General features: G+C 45.6%; 1 pseudogene; it reads right to left on the bottom strand.

Annotated features, from left to right (window-relative positions):
• Positions 1 to 384: 384 nt before the first annotated feature.
• On the bottom strand, positions 385 to 1,333 carry LOC143963950 (olfactory receptor 11L1-like; annotated as a pseudogene).
• Positions 1,334 to 18,555: the final 17,222 nt, after the last annotated feature.

The following is an 18,555-nucleotide window of genomic DNA, read 5'->3' as shown; positions in this document are numbered from 1 at the left end:
GTTTTGACTATACTTAGTATTAGTACAGTGTTCTTAATAGTAAAGTTCATATCTGTATAAAGGCAGGTGTCCCAATACTTTTGACAATACAGTGCAGCTCATTGTGTCTATTGATGAGAATGCATTGGCTCATGGGAAGTGCTTAGCCCCTTCCACAGAAAGGGGGGGAGCTCTTCACCCTGGCCCGAATTCCCCTGGGCTGTGACTGTGCGCTGTGCCCTGATTGGACAAAGCCTTGCACCTGACCAATGGGGGGGGGGTCATGCCGGTGGTAAGCCATATTTCACGGGCAATGGCTGGTGTTGGCGTTTCAATTATCATTGCACTATGTTAGATAGCCACCCCCTAGTGACACCCCTGTTAGTAAGTATAATTAGTGTATAATTACTAGTAATCCTTATTGAATAAACAGTTTTGAGTGAATTTCTTTAAAGCTTTTTTCAGTTCCTTATTGCTCAAGCTGTATATAATTGGATTTATCAATGGAGGGACTACAGTGTACAGTAATGAAACAAGCTTAGTAATCTCCATTCTCTCTTCTCTATTAGGTATCAAATATACACAAAGTAAGGTACCATAATAGAAACAAACCACAGTCAGGTGGGAGCTGCAGATTGAGGAAGCTTTCTGTCTCCCAGTAATAGATGGGATTTTAAAAATGGCGGATAAAATATAAGCATATGATACAATGATGAGCAAGAATGGGATAATAACAAACATAAGAACAAAAACTGTCAACTGAAATTGAACAGCTGTGATATCAGAGCAGGAGAGCTTTAGGATTGGTTCAAGGTCACAAAAAAAGTGATCAATAATATTGGGACCACAAAAATGTAATTTTGATGTTGTCAAAATGTAAACGAAAGCTACAAAAATACCTAAAATCCAGCACAAGATAACAAGAATGCAGCAAACCTTGAAGTTCATTTTTAAAGTATAATGCAATGGTTTACAGATGGCCAAATATCTGTCCAAACTCATCACGGTCAGAAGACAACACTCTGAAGATTCTGCGATTGTAAAAAAAATAAAATTGAGTGAGGCAATTAGAAAATGACATGATTGCCTTTTTTACCAAAACTGTGTTGATCATGTTTGGAAGAATATCAGTTATTAGAAAGATATCTAATACAGAGAGCTGGGAGAGGAAGAAGTACATGGGAGAATGGAGGGTTTTGCTGTAGGACACCAATGCGATGATCAGGAGGTTTCCACATATTGTCAAACAATAAATCAAAAGGAAAAGAAAAAACACCAAAAATGTTATAATTTGGGGGATTTAAATTCCTAAGAGGTGGATTGTTGTAATTCTAGTGAAATTTCTCTGATCCATAACCTGAAGGCAGAAGTGTCTCACAAACCAGCTTTTTACAACTTATTTCAATTATCTGAATTCTAAATCTGAAAGAAGGACGCAAAGGTAATCACCTCTTCTTTCTCTAGATTATTTCGTAAGACAAAACAAATAGAAACACTAACAGGAAAACAAAAACCTATACCCCAATTAGTTATAACTTTGCTGGAGACAAACATGGCTTGATAATGTTTGAAATGTGTAGCTATTAGGGATGAGCTTCGTGTTCGAGTCGAACGCATGTTCGACTCGAACATCGGTCGTTCGTGCGTTCGCCGAATTCCGAAAGTTTGGGCCGTTCGCGGCAAAATTCGTGTGGCCCACAATGCACTGCGATGGCGCAATGCATTGCTGTTTCACGATTGGCCAAGCATGCACTGTGACCCCGCATGCTTGGCCAATCACAGCGCCAGCAACGAGGAGAGCCATGGTTGGCCACAGGCAGAATGCCTGTGGCCAATCATAGCTCAGGCTGTGTAGTGCACGCCCCACACTATATAAAGCCGCCTTTCAGGCGGCCTCGTGTAGTGTTTGTTAGCATCTGAAGCAGTGGGTGTTCTGTGTACCTTCAACACAGTTACACACCAATCGTTTTTGGCTGATTTACTATCTTGCTCTTGTGTAGTGGTTACTGTCTGTGCCCTGACCGCAGTATACACCACTATATTCACCTCACCTATATAGCTAGTGATCTAGCTTTAATAATAGAGCTTGCAGTCAGTAGTGTTAGTGCGTGCTGTCTGCGTGCTCTGTACCCAGTACATACCACTATATACACCTACATAGCTGTTCTCTATTTGAGCCCGATTGTCATCTGCAGGAGTTATTGGAAGTTGTGTGTGCTTCCAGCACAGCACAGTATACATCTGTATATACCCCTTTAACTCTGCTGTTTTCTGGTTATTGTCTGCGTGCCCTGACCACAGTATACACCGTGATATTCACCTCACCTATATAGCTAGTGGTCCATCTTTAACAATAGAGCTTGCAGTCAGTAGTGTCACTCAGGAGATAGTGCGTGCTGTGTGCGTGCTCTGTACCCAGTACATACCGCTATAATCCACCTACATAGCTGTTCTCTATTTGGGCCCGATTGTCATCTGCAGGAGTTATTGGAAGTTGTGTGTGCTTCCAGCACAGCACAGTATACATCTGTATATACCCCTTTAACTCTGCTGTTTTCTGGTTATTGTCTGCGTGCCCTGACCGCAGTATACACCGTGATATTCACCTCACCTATATAGCTAGTGGTCCATTTTTAACAATAGAGCTTGCAGTCAGTAGTGTCACTCAGGAGATAGTGCGTGCTGTGTGCGCGCTCTGTACCCAGTACATACCGCTATAATCCACCTACATAGCTGTTCTCTATTTGGGCCCGATTGTCATCTGCAGGAGTTATTGGAAGTTGTGTGTGCTTCCAGCACAGCACAGTATACATCTGTATATACCCCTTTAACTCTGCTGTTTTCTGGTTATTGTCTGCGTGCCCTGATCGCAGTATACACCGTGATATTCACCTCACCTATATAGCTAGTGGTCCATTTTTAACAATAGAGCTTGCAGTCAGTAGTGTCACTCAGGAGATAGTGCGTGCTGTGTGCCTGCTCTGTACCCAGTACATACCGCTATTATCCACCTACGTAGCTGTTCTCTATTTGGGCCCGATTGGCATCTGCTGGAGTTATTGGAAGTTGTGTGTGCTTCCAGCACAGCACAGTATACATCTGTATATACCCCTTTAACTCTGCTGTTCTATAAAAAAGGCATCTGCAGGAGTTAGTGGGTGTTGTGTGCCTCCAGCACAATATAAACTACCCAACTACTGTTTTACCCAACTCCCTTCAGGCCATTACCATGTCTGGAAGGCCAGCAAGGAGAGGCAGACAGGCGCGAGCCGATAAAAGAGGGCAAGCAGGCTCTGTGTCTAGAGACAACAGTGCTGGTCGTGGACGCGGTGCATTGTCATCAGCACGTGGCCATGGGACATGCTTGTCCTTCTTTTTTGCAGCTGGACATGTTGAACCGCAACATGCCAACGACTTGGTAGAGTGGATGACCAAGCCCTCTTCATCCTCCTCATCCTCTCTCACCCAGTCTCAGGGTAGTAGAAAAGCAGCTGCCAACACAACGTCGTTTCTCCTCTCAATGTCATCATCAGTGACTCCTTCCCTAGACCCACCACGTCCTCCTGAGGAGTCTCCTGAATTCTTTGAGCACAGTGTTGGGTACATGCTCCAGGAGGATGCCCAGTGTATGGTGGGCTCTGATGATGACACTCAGCTAGAGGAAGGCAGTAGCGTGAGCGCAGAGAGAGAGGATGCTCAAGAAGCACAGCAATCTGGCAGTCATGTTCCACAAGCTGCAGCATACTGCCAGGTTTGCTACAGCGATGAAGAGGGAGGGGATGATGAGGGCACTGACTCCACGTGGGTGCCTGGAAGGAGGGAGGAGGAGGCACATGTCCAACGAGGCAGGATGCCCTCAGGGGGCCAGCTTAGGGGCAGCACACCGACTGAATCACACCGCAGAGCTCCCCCTGCGCAGAGCGCTTCCTCTGCGCGTTATTCTAAAAGTTCTTTGGTGTGGGCCTTTTTTGAGACGAGTGCATCAGATCGCACCGCTGCTATTTGCAACATATGTCTCAAGCGTATCTCACGTGGCCAAAACATCAGCCGCTTGGGCACCACATGCTTGACCAGACATATGTTGACCTGCCATGCAGCTCATTGGCAAGCATACCTCAAAGACCCACACCAAAGAACAAAGCGGACCTCTCCTTGCTCCTCATCAGCTGGCATCTCCAACCCCACTAGACCTTCAGTCCTCTCTGAAACCTGCTCTGAGAGGAATGAAGGTGTAGAATTAGGTGTGTCACAGCCAAGTGCTTCCGGGAACTCTGCTAGTGGTACATCCACGTCTGATTATAGCAGGCAAATGTCCCTGCCCCAGCTGCTGGACCGGCGGAAGAAATTTACTCCCAGCGATCCACATGCCCAGCGGTTGAATGCTAGCTTGGCTAAATTGCTAGCACTTCAACTGCTGCCTTTTCAGTTGGTAGACTCGGCCCCCTTCCGTGAGTTTGTACAATGTGCGGTTCCTCAGTGGCAGGTCCCCAAACGCCACTTTTTCTCACGGAAGGCGATTCCGGCTCTCTACCGGCATGTGGAAGGCAATGTCCTTGCCTCGCTGGACAGAGCGGTCAGCGGTAAGGTGCATATTACCGCTGACTCATGGTCCAGCAGGCATGGACAGGGACGTTACCTGTCTTTTACGGCCCATTGGGTCACTCTTCTGGCTGCTGGGAAGGATGCAGGACAAGGTGCAGTAGTGTTGGAGGTTGTTCCGCCACCACGCCTCCAAAATGCTACTATTGGTTGTGACACACCTCTCTCCTCCACCCCCTCCTCTTCTTCTTCCTCCATGGCCTCTTCCAGTGCTCTGTCCTCAGAACCAGCGGTGCTCCGTAGGCGTTGCAGGGGCTACGCAAGTACGCAGGCAAAACGATGCCATGCCGTGCTTGCGCTGGTTTGTTTGGGGGACAGGAGCCACACTGGGGTGGATGTTTTGTCAGCTCTGCAGGGGCAGGCCGAGAGGTGGTTGACACCACGCCAGCTTAAGCCAGGAATGGTGGTTTGCGACAATGGCACCAACCTCCTCTCCGCCCTCCGACAGGGACAACTGACCCATGTGCCCTGTGTAGCTCACGTCCTTAACCTGGTGGTGCAGCGGTTCTTGGGCAGGTACCCCGGCTTACAGGATGTCCTGAAACAGGCCAGGAGAGTCTGTGTGCATTTCCGCCGATCATTTAATGCCTGTGCTCAGCTGGCTGAGCTCCAAAAGGAGTTGAACCTGCCCAAGAACCGCCTTATATGTGACATGCCCACCAGATGGAACTCAACATTGGCCATGCTGCAGCGGCTGCACATGCAGCAGAGGGCCATCAATGAGTACCTGTGCGACTACGGCACCAGGACAGGGTCAGGGGAGCTTGGTTTTTTCTCACCACGCCAGTGGGGCATGATCAGGGATGCATGCACTGTCCTGTCACCGTTTGAGGAGGCCACAAGGATGGTGAGCAGTGACAGTGCATGCATCAGTGACACTGTACCTCTTGTCCACCTCTTGGAGCATACGCTGCGTGGAATAATGGACAGGGCACTTGAGGCAGAACAGAGGCAGGAAGAGGAGGACTTCCTTGCCTCTCAAGGCCCCCTTTATCCAGACAGTGTTCCTGCTGTGCCACCCATCACACAGGAAGAGGGTGAGGAGGAGGAAGAGGAGGAGGAGGATGATTGTGTCAGCATGGAGGTGGAGGCTGGCACTCAGCATCAGCAGCAGCAGTCTTATAGGGATGATTTACAGTTCCAAGAAACACGTGGACTTGTACGTGGCTGGGAGGAGGTAGCTGCGGATCATGTTGTCCTTAGTGACCCAGAGGACTCCGGACCGAATGCCTCAGCTAACCTACGCTGCATGGCCTCCCTGATCCTGCAAAGCCTGCGGAAGGATCCTCGTATTCTTCGGATCAAGGAGAGGGACCATTACTGGCTGGCCACTCTCCTTGATCCACGGTACAAGGGTAAGGTTGCCGACCTTATCTTGCCATCGCAGAGGGAGCAGAGGATGAGACATCTCCGGGAGGCCTTGCAGAAAGCTCTGTGCAACGCGTTCCCAGAGACTGGGAGGTCACAAACTCCTGGTCCTGGACAACGTGTTGCTGAGGCATCAGTCAGAAGGAGCGGTGGAGAAGGTGGCCGTCTGATGCTTTCAGACAATTTTTTAGTCCGCAGCCCCAAGGTATGATTGGTTCCAGCACCCATCGCCAGCGTCTAATTTACATGGTGCAGGAATACCTAGGGGCAAGGTCAGACTTGGACACCTTTCCCACTGAAAATCCTCTGGCTTACTGGGTCTTGAGAATGGATCACTGGCCAGAGCTTGCACAGTATGCAATTGAGCTACTGGCCTGTCCTGCATCCAGCGTTCTTTCGGAACGCACCTGCAGTGCTGCTGGTGGCTTCGTTACCGATCACAGGGTGCGCCTGTCCACCGAATCAGTTGATCGACTGATCTTCATCAAGATGAATCAGTCTTGGATCACCCACAGCTACCAAGCACCTGAAGCTGATGTAACCGAATAATTTTTTTTGAAATACCACATCCCTTCAAGACTGCCTATGCTGATGCTGAGTGACTGTCCTGTTATGTTGATTGTCTATCCTCTTCCTCCTCCGCTGATATGTTGGAAGAACATTTTTGATTCTGGGTGATGTCAGCAGCCCAATTTTTCTGCCCCTGTTTAACAGGGGCGTTTAAGTACAATTTTTGATGCAATGCTTTGCAGCAGGGCTAATTCCTGCAATAAAACTAGAGTATATGGCAGAGGTTGCAGTGTGATGGCACCAGTGCCTAAGGCCCAATTTTCCTGCCCCTGTTTAACAGGGGCGTTTAAGTACAATTTTTGATGCAATGCTTTGCAGCAGGGCAAATTCCTGCAATAAAACTAGAGTATATGGCAGAGGTTGCAGTGTGATGGCACCAGTGCCTAAGGCCCAATTTTTCTGCCCCTGTTTAACAGGGGCGTTTAAGTACAATTTTTGATACAATGCTTTGCAGCAGGGCTAATTCCTGCAATAAAACTAGAGTATATGGCAGAGGTTGCAGTGTGATGACACCAGTGCCTAAGGCCCAATTTTTCTGCCCCTGTTTAACAGGGGCGTTTAAGTACAATTTTTGATGCAATGCTTTGCAGCAGGGCTAATTCCTGCAATAAAACTAGAGTATATGGCAGAGGTTGCAGTGTGATGGCACCAGTGCCTAAGGCCCAATTTTTCTGCCCCTGTTTAACAGGGGCGTTTAAGTACAATTTTTGATGCAATGCTTTGCAGCAGGGCTAATTCCTGCAATAAAACTAGAGTATATGGCAGAGGTTGCAGTGTGATGGCACCAGTGCCAAAAGGCCCAATTTTTCTGCCCCTGTTCAACAGGGGCGTTTAAGTACAATTTTTGATGCAATGCTTTGCAGCAGGGCTAATTCCTGCAATAAAACTAGAGTATATGGCAGAGGTTGCAGTGTGATGGCACCAGTGCCTAAGGCCCAATTTTTCTGCCCCTGTTTAACAGGGACATGTAATTACAATTCTTGATATAATATTTCACAGGAGGGCCCCTTCCTGTGCCCACCCAGAGTAACGGTGAGGACTTATAGTGTTGTGGCACCAGCACCACAACCACCAAAGGTCAATTTTTCTACCACTGTTCAACAATGGCATGTAATTACAATTCTTGATATAATCGTTCACAGCAGGGTGCTTCAGCGCCCACCAAGAGTCACTTTGAGGGCTTACAATGTTGTGGCAAAACCAACACCTTGTTCCGCCATTTCTGCAGAGCATATAGGGCAGGCCGCTACTTTCAAACATCCAATTTACAAACATCTCCTACTTGCAAACGGAAGGAGACAACAGCAAGTGAGATGAAAAAAGATGGACGAAAAAAACAAATTATACAGGGGTGATAACCCTTCCCTATGTTTTCCAAAAAGCTTAAAAATAGTTTTTTTGACTGGAGCTACACTTTAAAAATGTACCAGTTGAAAATTACAAACAGATTCAACTTAACACAACAAACCTACACAGTCCCTGTCTTGTTTGCACCGCCTGTATACTGCTGTTCTGAGTATATAGGGCCTGGGGGCCACACGCATTTCCTTTTTTTAATATGGGTACGGGGTTCCCCTTAATATGCGTACGAAACCCAAAGGGGCTGGTAATGGGCAGGGAGGGCTACCCATGCCATTTTTCTGAATGATTTTCAACCATATTGCAGGAACCAGATATAACATTGAAACCGCAAGCAGTTTTAAATGGTGTTATTTCCGTTTAATGTCATTTTGTGCAGGGACTGTTCTAAACACGGGAAACACGTGGCACTTCACAGGCATACTACAGACACCCCCCAGGCACCATATTTAAAGGAATATTTCATTATTTTTTTTTCACTTTAATCGTCATTAAAATCAGTGCTCCCGCCAAAACGGCCGCTTTTAAAACTTTTTTTTGCATTGACCCATGTCCCCTGAGACAGGAGTCAGGTCCCCAAACCCTTTTTAGGACAGTATCTTGCATATCAGCCGTTAAAATTAGCACTTTCCATTTTGAACGTTCGAGTCCCATAGACTTCAATGGGGTTCTAACGTTCGTTACGAACGCGGGGTCCGTTCGAAAGTTCTGGTGCGAACCGAACCGGGGGGTGTTCGGCTCATCCCTAGTAGCTATGCATTGAACATATCAGAATATGAGCAAGAAATATATTTTGCATCAGATTAGCTAGGTTCAAATACCAAATTCTATTAGTTGTAAAAAGGATCAAAATATTATGGGAATACATTCAAAATATTCTAATATTTATAATACTGAAAAAAGATTATCTGATGAAGTGATATAATTATTCCATATGTTTGAAAATCATGTTTTATATAGATCTTCCATAAATATTCTGCCAGTGATTCTATATGTAACTGTTAAAGAATTATTTTAAAATAATTTTATACTATTAGTGTTGGAAAAAAAAAATCAACCAGCCCACACAGACTTTGTGTCCAGTATTTGTTGAATTTTTCCAAGGTAGTGCATTTCTACCTTTATATAAACCCAAAATGAAATATACGAAATCATTGGGAACCAGTGCTGTCTATTGATATTGTCATAGGATTAATTATCTCTGCTACACAGGGAAATTTTTCTCTTGATATTCGTAGAAAAAAAACCTTAACATATTAAATAAAGTCATTCAAACTATCATTGTTGTAAACCCTTCCAATGTCTTAAATCTTTTTTCAATCTTTTACTCTGATAAATGTACCTTTTGAAGTGTTTGGCATATCTGTTAAGTGCAAAAAAAACAGTTGATTACATCGGAAATTCAGTTGTCCATTGTCTTGTGCATACTTCCTGTTTTATCACCACAAAGCGTTTAACCGGTCCTCCTAGTTGTTATCATGGACTTCAGAATGATCTCTTTTCTGCTGTGGACAATGCATACAAAACTATGCATTATGGGACTTTTTATTTTTATTTAAACATTTTCTTGTACATAATTGAGTAAAAGACATGCCATGAGCCCAATTTGTTTGCCACCCCCCCCCCCCCCTACATGTCACATACCCCATATATTAAAGCCAGACATCTCTTCAAGAATTACTAGTGTGTCCTAAGGGCAGACCCAAGAGTGTCAACACTTATTAGGGATTCACCTGAAATTTTCTTTAGATGAGCAGCATCCCTAAATGATATGGAACAATAAATTAGTTATTAGTTATTACGCAGGCGAAGAGTGGTGATAAATAATCAAAAAAGCAGCTGGCAATCACACACTTACAAAAACATAAAAAAACAAAAGATTGCTAATAACTTCTGAACAATGTAATAACTAAATAATGGTGATTAGTCCATAAAGTGTCCAAACATGAAGAAATCCTTGAAATCATGTCTCTTGGGGTGATAGATGACAGAAACAGCCAAAGTGCACCTTCCACCATGAAAATAAAAGATTTGCCCTTACTGGATAGCTAGACTCCATGTTATAGGAGCCTAGTAAGATATAGATTCACACATCATTGAAGATCAATCCATTGGAACATACAAAATGGCATTGAAGTCAGCCTTGCTGGTTTCTCCCTTTCCTTCTATTTCATAGCGTAAAACCGTGGTGGTTTATAGAAATGATCCACAAGTCCAACAAAACATGGATTAAAAAGTCCTAGGTCAAAAGAATCTGCAGATCACAAACTAGCGTGGTGTATTGAGCAAAGACTCCACCCTACTAGTTTCGTCATACATGATATTATGTAAATGGAATTTCATGTAAAACTGATGAATATGTATTCTTACTAGGTATTGAGCACCTATTTTGTTACTGAATAATTTAACAGACTAGTATGAAATTGTTGCACATGATTGCTTTCCTATATGGTTACCAAACATAGCTGCGTGAGATCCTATTTACACATTGAGGATGTCTGGCCAGACTAGGATCCATCTGACCATTAGGTTCTTGCCTCATATCTTACCCCCTTATCTTAAATCTCCTCTCCATATGGCTTGGTTAGGGGTGGTGAGAGACACTCATGAGGGTTGGCAAAAAGAGATTACATGGCTGCATGTGAATCATGATGTCACAAGTGCACCAATGTCTAGAGCCATGAATGATGATGTCACGATGGGGCAGCACCCAGGTCGAGGCAGACATCACTGAGACCTTTGGAGGACATATAGGAAGGGAGAAGGCTCTAATATGGTTTATACCTGTTTAGTAAAAGCATAGGCATTGACAAGAGGCCAGATTTTGGGGGCGGAGCCAGAAGCCGAACGAGATGGCTGTGTGAGGAGTGAGCTCTCGGTCCTTACAGCAGTTCCCAACCTCACACAGTGACCAGAAGCAGCCCAAAAGTGTCCTGTCAGCACCTACAAATCGGCACAGCACACCCGATCACCATGGGGAAGCGCAAGCTGCCTCCTGGACCCCACAAATTGACAACCTATTTCGTGCCTGCTCATCCAGCTAAAGATGGCACCGGCCGGGACATGCCACGTTCTCCCTCACACCACAGTACACCGTGATGACCTCTCTCCAACAGCCCAGCCAAATCAAACCCTAAAACATCTCCAGCTCATCAGTATGCATGTGAGAAGGGACAGGGGGATATGTTACGCCACTTGGGAGTTTATTGAATGCATTGATGATTACCTGGCCCTGTCTGATAAAACATTGAAAGACATGTTGGTGTTTTTGAGGGGGTCACTTCACAGAGACATGATGTCTATGGTCTCCCAAATTAGATGAAAATCAGATGATATAGGAGAAAGGGTGCACCATGTTGAAAATAAAATGAGAGATTTTGCAGTGGCACTGTCAGAAACCATGAATCAGACTGAGACAGAAGTACAATTAAATCACACTTGTTTATTAATAAAAATAAAAAAGCGTAGTCAAGCATAGCCAGAGTCCAGTAGCCAGATCGGGTAGTCAGCCAGTCCAAAGTTCATTAACCAGATTGGGTAATCAGCCAGGCCTGAAGTCAGGGATCCAAGGAGAGCAACTGCAAGCAGGATAAGAAGCCAGGAGGGATGTCAGCAAGCCAGTCTTGAAACAAACAGCAGGAGATGGTTCCTTGTGATGTGACCAATGCGAAGGCAAAGGAGAAGTGAGCTGGAAGGCTTTAAATATGCAGGTCAGACGAGCATCATCGGGAACAGCTGGTAACTGTGGAAAGAGAAGAGAGCTGGCAATTAGCTGACAGCTGAGTAGCCAGCCCAGAGGAGGAAGGGCTAAGCCAGCCCTGACAGGCACATCATGAACTGGTAGATGCCCATACTGAAACAGAAGATGTGCTGACTGCCATTCAGGGCTTTCTTTTCAGCTGGAACTTGGTGGAACTTGTGTAGTGCTGGAATTTTTGCCATGTAATGCTATTAACAGGACCATGTTAATAGATTGGTATTTGGCTCCCTCTACTGGTATGAAAAGGAAAGAAACTTGTTTAACTTTCACATAACAGCTAAGCAGGAAGTGACTTAATAGTTTTACTTTGTGAAAGGACTCACCTACCCACAATGCCCACTCATCTACCCATGAACACTGAGTGGCTGAACTGCATGCTGGGTAAGTAATACAAGGCCCAGTGCAGCCATTTTCTGTCTCTTCTTGCTGGGACACATGGCCTGCCTACAGGGATCTGTGGGTGTGCGTTTGGAAGCACCTGGGCCTACATCGTGTGGAGTGGAACAGCAACCACTGAGAGTGTCTTACCACAATGTGCTGGAGCAGCGGTGTGAGCTGACCAGAGGATCCAGAAAGCCTGACGGAGCCAAACGAGGGTCCCGGTCATCTTGCAGAGTGGTGCAGCGTGACGGAGCTGACTGACAGTAGGACTGAGACCACCAGAGTGGAGGCATCCAGTCATCTAGGCGTAGTGTAGTGAGAGGGCTGTTGCCCAGAAGTTATATACAGCACTTCACACACTTAGACTAATCTCACAGTATTGCTGGGACCTGTAGACCCACGGAACAGTTCCTGTCATTTGGACTGTGCTCAGATAGGCCTCAATGCCTAACTTCACTAACAATTAAGTGAAAGGAGTTTATAAGTGCATTGCATGATTGAAGTTGCTGTTGCTTATTACTTTACATTACATTACCAACTGAAAACCCTATGGAATACAAATACTGCAGTATAATGGCGAGCTGAAGAGAGAAGATAACAGACTATATAATTTACTGTAAGGCCTTGCAGTATTGCTGCTACATACTAAGGACTGCTTTTCACCACATGGGGAGCTCTTGAGTAATTACATTGTGTTACATTGTTTGCTAACACTGCATAGTGTATTGCAGGTTTTCAAGTGTCTGCACGGCCATTGCTGGAAGTGGAAAAGTGGCCAGTGCCAAGAGTTTATCACTCTGAGCATTAGTCCCACTTGGAGACATGCTTGCAGAGATCATTTAAGTAATCTTTGGGTGTAGCCATTTGCAAATACTCACCTCAGTATTGTGTCAAACTTGTGTGCCAATACAATTCTTGTAACCTGTATATATTATACACCTGTGCATATGCACATGTATATAAAAGTGTCACGCTCCTGACCACAGAAATTGCTATAATCGAATCAATAAACACAGTAATAATGAAAGTGCTCATGCTCCTATCCCAAAAATACTGTGATGTCAATTCAAATATACAGAATAAACATGAATGTAAATCCAACGAATTATAAATGCAATGAATAAAAATGCAATGAGTAAACAATAAAAAATAAAATGAAAAGTGCTTGTGCATCCAAACAATATTAAGTGGTATAAATAAATATATTGCAATAAAGTCCATAAAATATATTCAATTCAACAAAAGTCCATGTAGCCGATGACATTTTGGACAAAGCGTCATACGCATATAAATTTAGTTTTTGCCTCAGAACAATAGGGGTTCCGAGAGTTAATTAACCACTTGCTTACTGGGCACTTAAACCCCCCTCAGTCCCAGACCAATTGCGCGGGCATACAACACTGTACCCAAATGAAATTTTTATCATTTTTTTCCCACAAATAGAGCTTTCTTTTGGTGGTATTTAGTTACAGCTCGGAGTTTTATTTTTTGCTAAACAAACAAAAAAAGATGCAAAAAAATAAAAAAAATAAATCATGTTTTAATAGTTTGTTCTAAAATTTTGCAAACGGGTCATTTTTCTCCTTCATTGAAGTGCGCTGATTAGGCGGCACTGATAGGCTGCATTGGTGGGCACTGATGGGCTGCATTGGTGGGCACTGATAGGCTGCATTGGTGGGCACTGATAGGCTGCACTGGTGGGCACTGATAGGCATAGTTAAGGCGGCACTAATAGGCACAGATAAGGCGGCACCGATGGGCACAGATAAGGCGGCACAGATAAGATGGGCACAGATAAGATGGCATGGATGGGTGGCACGGATGGGTGGCACGGATGGGTACCACTGATAGATGGGACTGATGGGCACTGATAGGTGGCACTGATAGGTGGCTCTGATAGGTGGCACTGCTGGGCACTGATGGGCGGCACTGCTGGGCACTGATGGGCGGCACTGGGGTGCAGCACCTTTGAGGCAGATTGTGGGCACTGTGGGTGGCACTGTGGGTGGCACTGTGGGCACTGCTGGGTGGCACTGTGGGTGGCACTGCTGGGTGGCACTGTGGGTGGCACTGCTGGGTGGCACTGTGGGCACTGCTGGGTGGCACTGTGGGCACTGCTGGGTGGCACTGACGGGGGCACTAACTTTTATTAAATTGGCACTGCAGGGGGCAGGTGGGCACTGGCAGGGGGCAGGTGAGCGCTTACATTACTGGCCGTGATCGGGACTGATGTCCCGATCATGGCCGCCGGTGATCGGCTTTTTTTTTTCTCCTCGCGCTGTCAGCGCGAGGAGGAATAATAGCCAATTACCGGCTCCGTTCTATCACATGATCAGCTGTCATTGGCTGACAGCTGATCACGTGATAAGGGGTCGGGATCGACCCCTTGCACGGATCGGTGATCAGGCGAGTCTCATGGACTCGCCGATCACAGAGCGCGCCGCGCGCGCCCATCAGGGGGCGCGCAGGCCGCCCGTACACGGGACAACGTCAATAGACGTAGTCCCAGAAATGTAGGTCCGCGCTAATGCCGTCATTTGGCAATAGCGCGGTACCGAAGTGGTTAAATAGGTTGGCCTTGACATCAGTCTAGCTGGGCTGTGTTAGAAGTTCTGCCTGGTCATGTGGGCAGTGAGGTGCACATGACAGGCCAGAACCAGGCCTGGTTGGACGTTTTGAGTATCAGCCTTCTCGGAGCCAATCAGTGGGAGTGCCGGGCCCCGCTGGGGAGTCTGGGAAGGGGTACTTAACCTCCCTGGCGGTATGATTCAGTCTAGAATTAGGTGCTGAAAGCGGTACAATTATTTTGCATGGAAATCTGGCTTTTATTTTGTAGTCCTGTAATTCTTAGGAATAATGCTCTTAAATCTCTTCAAACCAGAGTCTAGCAGACATCCCGGGTATGATAAATTTTATAATATAATAAAGAATAATAAAAATTATTCAATAATGTAATCAATTCCTAAAACACTGAAAAAGCGACACTTTCTGTTTGCTATGGACAATCTCCAAATTCCAGGCAGAAAAAACAGTATTTATAATCTAAAAGTGCATGCAGGCCATTGCACAGACCACTAGGGACAAAGGGGGTGTGTAATTTTTTAATACAGCACTGTAATCTGTAAGATTACAGTGCTGTGTGTGTTTTGTGTGCTTTTACTTTTTTTGAATTTGCCGCCGTTCTCCGCTCCCGTGCACCGTAACGTCACAGGGAACGGAGCTCGGCGGCATTCGGCAATGTGAATCGAGTGGAGGACAGCTCGATCAAACACAATACGGAGGACATTGCTGGATCCAGGGGACAAGGTAAGTAAGTCTCCCTGTGTCCTCCCCTGCATCCGGCGAAGCGATCCCGAGTCTGGCTCGGGGTTACCGCTTCTATCAGTAAATTCCCAACCCGAGCCAGACTCGGGATAACCGCCAGGGAGGTTAAGATGTGTGGGTCGCGTGTTTAGGGAGAGGAGTTTGTGAGGCCTGTGTGGCCTGTTCTGGCTCTAGGACCGGGGTAGCCCTATGAGGAGTCCCGGTCACGGGGTGTTCGACAACCCGCACCATGTTCCTGTTAGATGCCCCCAGTAGACCCATCTGGTCTGGGGTAGGGATCCATCTGTTCCCGAGTCTCGGAACCGGCTGGTCCGAGGCGCAGTAAATTAGGGAGGATTCAAGGTGTCCAGGTGTGCTCTCGGCTTGGAGAGGCACCACAGCTCGTGGAAGTGACTGGGGGAGGACTCTTCAGAGGAGGGCCGGCAAGTGGCATCCTGAGAAGTGCCTGGTTACTGAGTTGGGAAGGGCATTGACGAGTCCACGCTTTTTCCAGTACTATCAAGGAGATAGAGAGCGTTCCAGGTACTGAAGAAAAAGGTTCCTGTTCACACTTAGTTACGACCTGTACACGTTCATAGAATTGCTTCAAGTTTTGAGTCAATGTGCTGACTGCCATAATCTCTGGCTAGAGATCTGTTCAGCCTTGAAGTGCCCAGCTGCGAGTGGCTACTCTCTGAGTGGAATTAGAGACTTTGCTAGACCTGCAGTTCAAGGTGCCTGAGTTCTTCATCCCTGCCCTCTGTTCCCATGAGAGACTGTATTACTGGATGTTCTTACAGCAAAATAAAACCTTTCAAAAGGACTTTATTTGTGTCAGCGTTTAAGTTGTTGGGTACCAACCCTGGGAACCCCTAGATGTGGAAGAACAAGTCAAGCGAAGGTAACCGGTAAGCCCAATAAGTTAAGGACACCCTACAAATGGCCGCTACATCCATATTAATCAATAAAGTGACAAGTGACTTCATGCATTGTACTCTCCTCCCCCGTCATGTGTGCCCTCACCTTAAGGATTTCGATTATAAACATGGAATTTTTATCAGCTGATGGTCTGGATCTTTTCTGGTATATCTCTTTTTATTGTACTGGCTGCTGTGTGTGGACACTTCACACTGATAACCTCCTGCACACCTGTCTCCTGTTTTTTTCCACGAAGCCTCCTTATATATCCCATGTGAAAGCAATAAAGGCATACAATAGTGCGATACCATTTATAAAACTTTTAATCCTTTTAAAACATGATATACATTCAACTCACATTGTAGATAAAAACGCTCATACAGTGCTTGTAGCATATAGTGCTTGTCCTATGCCTCCTCTCCAAGCTACCTTCTACTTTCTCTTTTCATTTTATTTTTATTTTTTTATTGTTTATTCATTGCATTTTTATTTATTGGATTTACATTCATGTTTATTCTGTATATTTGAATTGACAACACAGTATTTTTGGGATTGGAGCACGAGCACTTTCAATATTATTGTGTTTATTGATTAGATTATAGCAATTTCTGTAGTCAGGAGCGCGACACTTTAATATACATGTGCATATGCACAGGTGTATAATATATACAGGTCTTAGCTTTCACATTGTGAGAAGGTGCGGGAAGTGTCAGCAGCTGTTAAACATTCATATCTTTTAGTTTTAGTTTAAGCAGCGCACAAGGTTCCACCCATTTTTTCTGTTAATATAATTTGTGTGCTTATTGTTTAAACCTGTTTCAGTAAACTCATATTTTGGTTTAAGTACAATTGTTGTGAGACTTGTTCATTCTCCTAGCAGGCAGAGCGGTGGATACCCAGGTAACAACCAAGGTACGGTGTATGTAAACTGTTACTATTGAAGTCTTCTTTAACATTGGATTTTCATTACCAACACTGTTACACAGCTGTGTCAAGCGGGTTGAGCCAAATTATTGGGGGTGGAAAAAGCAGAGTACAGGCCCATTCAATTACCAGCAGTTCCTTCAGGGGTAAGTGCTACACTTGTAAATACAGAAGTCCAGCTTTTGTGTTTACAAGTGACAGCTTGTCTCCCAACGGCACCCACAGATCTTATCTCCTCAATGGCTCCCACTAAGTACAGGATGGGGACAAGGGATATGCAGGTGCTCGGGGTGCAGTGCAGATGCTGACATCCTCACTGGATGATCTCCCCACAAGTGAGAGAGGCAGAGCTACAGTGTTCAGGGAGGTACTAGTGCTGACTGGGTGCTTAACGTGACAACAAATGTAAGACACGTGGAAGATGGGCGAGCTTTTAAGGAGGTGGGAGATTATCGGGACAGTGGACAGGAGGGTTGCATGCAGAGGTCAGTGCTGAAGAGGGGTGAAAGTGAGATGTGGATGCAGTGCACCCCTTTTTTGGTATTTAATGCCCCATTTAAAGCCTAATGCACACTATCAGTTTTATTTTCATTTAACCCAGTGGGTTGAACAAAAAAAAACTGCCAGCTTAGATCAGAGTAGATCAATAAGCTCGCACCTCCACCCCCCCCCCCCCAGTGATTGTTCCAGGGACTCCGTCCGACCACCTACGGGGGTCAGGAAGGAATTTTTGCCCCACTGGTGCGTTTGGCTGCTACTGTAAGGGGGTTTTTCGCCTTCCTCTGGAACAATCAGGAACAACCATAGGTTAGCATACCCCTACCTCCGGCCTCCTTTCCATTTTTTACGCTATCCTAGGACGACAATTCCAGATCACAGCCAGACTTCTTTTCTGAGCGGAGACCTTCACCTTAAGTAAAGGTAGCTGGAACAGCCAGCAACTGAATACAACAACTCCTTCCGCATCCATATAGGTATCCCCTGATCAACTTGCGCGCTAATAGCCTCAAGCACGGCGGCAAGTCTGATATCTAGCCCCACCTCAGGATCAATACCCTGATCAGAATCATCATCTTAGGCCCATAGTACCATCAACAGCATCCCCAAACCATGTGCTACTTCAAATACTCAGCTGAAGTTCTGCACAGACTAAGGAACATCAACACCACATTGCCATCTTCCATACAAAAAATACTTCAAAGAGAACAACTATTAAAAACCGGACGACAAGCAGCTCCCAACCACAGGAAGACATCTACTCGACCACTACAATTAGATTGTGCCTTGATTATCATCGAGAACAATGTAGACTGCCTCTTCATCACCGAAAGCTGGTTAACCTCTGACTGCAACACCACCCTCAACGAATTGGTGCCGGAAAACTACAGGATCCT

This window comes from Lithobates pipiens, unplaced genomic scaffold (assembly GCF_037356315.1).
Source record: "Lithobates pipiens isolate NorthernLeopardFrog02 unplaced genomic scaffold, aLitPip1_a1.2 Scaffold_8, whole genome shotgun sequence".
Taxonomy (NCBI): domain Eukaryota; kingdom Metazoa; phylum Chordata; class Amphibia; order Anura; family Ranidae; genus Lithobates; species Lithobates pipiens.
The sequence above is the reverse complement of the archived record's forward strand: the minus strand, read 5'-3'. Positions and strand labels throughout refer to the sequence as shown.